This window comes from Echinops telfairi, unplaced genomic scaffold (assembly GCF_000313985.2).
Source record: "Echinops telfairi isolate 266 unplaced genomic scaffold, ASM31398v2 ScPeMD7_7469;HRSCAF=8507_1, whole genome shotgun sequence".
Lineage (NCBI taxonomy): Eukaryota > Metazoa > Chordata > Mammalia > Afrosoricida > Tenrecidae > Echinops > Echinops telfairi.
In genome coordinates this window covers 81,684,204-81,686,500 of record NW_022111373.1, presented here as the reverse complement: position 1 = coordinate 81,686,500, position 2,297 = coordinate 81,684,204, and positions in this window count along the sequence as shown.

Sequence of the window (2,297 nt, the reverse complement as noted above, 5' to 3'; positions counted from 1 at the left end):
TTTTTTTTTCACATAATGCTTTTGAAATGGAACTCTGGGGACTGTTTGCAGCCTATTCTCCCACTTTGTGTATGCCTGATAGCAATATTAATATATAATGCAGTACACACAGTAGGAGCTGCGAAGCTTAATAGTTGAGGGCTGGGCTGCTAATTAGAAAGCTTGGTGGTTGGAAGTCAACTAGGGACAAAGATGTAGTTCTGTTACCACAAAGATTACAAGCTTATGGGACAGTTTGATTCACACTTTCTATAGGCCCTTAGGTCTTGTTGTGAATAAGGGTCATTTTTTAAAAAATTGTCTTTTTTTAAAAACAGTTTTACCAGTATTTAATCCACCTATCACACAATTCATTAATTCAATCATAATAAGAAGAGTTGTACAATCATTACACAATCAGTTTTAGAACATTCCACCCTCCACGCCCCCATGGTTAAATCACTTTTAAAATGAATTGTGTCATCATCATCGATTCTAGAGAGTGCTCCCTGCCCCTAAAAGGGTCCTTTTGATGGTATGGGGCCCTAGGGGAGTTAGTGCTTACGAGTTGGGCTGTTAACTTCAAGGTCAGCAGTTCAAAGCCACCAGCTGCTCCTTGAGAGAAAGACAGGACTTTCTACTCCCATAAAGAGTTACAGTCTTGGAAACTCACAGAGGCAGTTCTACTCTGTCCTATAGGGTTTCTATGAGTTGACATTGACTCAACGGCAGTTCTTAGTTTTTCAAAATTTTATCAGGAGCACTGGTGGCGCAGTGGTTATGTGTTGAGCTGCTACCCTCAGGGTTGGCAGCTTGAAACCACCAGTCACTCCATGGGCGAAGATGAGGCTTTCTACTCCTATGAAGAGTTACAGTCTCAGAAACCCACAGCAGATGTTCTACAATGCCCTAAAGGGTCCCCATAGTAAGAACTGACCCAATAGCAGTGAGTTTGGGCTTTATCAAAGATGTTTTCCTTCCTGATAAAAGACTATCTGACTTCACCAACATGTGTTCCTGGTAAAGCCAGAACTAAAAATGGTACCCTTGACTTCTTGCCCTGTCCTCTGGCCACTTGGGAAACAAACTCACTGTTGTCCGTTCTGACTCACTGGGATCCTCTAGGACAGCCCAGAACCGCCCTGTAGTTTTCCAAGAGGGTGACTCTTTGTGGGAACAGCAAGCCTCATTCCCCAACACCGTCCCCACCCCAGTCACAAGTGGTTTCAAACTGTTAACCCCGTGCTTAGCAGCCCAACACACAGACCCTACACCACCAGGTCTACTCAGAAGGATCTTCCACATCAATCATCTTATCTGCACAGATCCCGTGATGCCCTTCTACAGCCTGAAACACTCCATGTCTCCTACAGCGCGTGTAATTAAAGTGTCGCCCTGCTCTCTAGAGGCTTGTTTTCACTTCCAGTTTCCTGTCAGGAGTCCCTTTGAGGGCTGCTGTGAGAGGGAGAGGAGGCACCAGCGTGGTCACCTCCAGGCTCTACTGGTGCTGTTCTGGGAGCCCTGCAGGCTTTTTCCTCCCAACCCAGGTTCCAGCCTCTCCCTCCAAGGGGCTTTCTGATTCCCCTGAGCCAGATGTGACCGCTCTGGCCTCTGGGCCCTCCCAGCTTTTCATTAGATCAAGTAAGACTATTAAAAGTCTGACTTCCGACCCGGTTTACAGACTGTACATCCCTCATGCAAGGAGTATGTGTCCCGTTTGCATCTGCATAATAGATATTTAATAGACAACACTGAAAAAGAAAGCAGATTACTGCCAGGAAACGGGCTAGAAACATCCACACCCACACGTTTGACTCTTTCCCTGGCAACGCCACCTGAGCAAACACATTCTTCAGCCACGCAGTTCCTGTCCCACTCGGCAAAGGAACTAACTCCAGATCTCCGGGTTGAACAATAGGTTGCAAAAATTGTACAGAGAGCACCTCTCTTGAGACCTAGTATCACCATCTGGGTGAAAAACACCACTGCACTGCCATGAGGCGATTCCAAAGGAAAGCCTCATCTGTATCCTGCTGAGCAGGCTGGTGAGTTTGAACCTCAGACGTGAGGTTAGCAGTGCCAACAAGGCTCCCAAACGACACCGATCGAAGTTCCGACACGAACACGATACATAATTGAACCACACGCGCGTTCCGATGTCCCCGTGTTCCCTCTGATGTTCTTTCCCCTTTCCGCGTTTCAATCTAGGATCGGACACTGCATTTGGTATTTGCTCTTTTCAGGCTCCTTTTTTTTTTTTTTTTTGCAGGGTCAGCTGAGGCCAGCAACTAGAATTAGGGGGACATTAAACGAAGGTA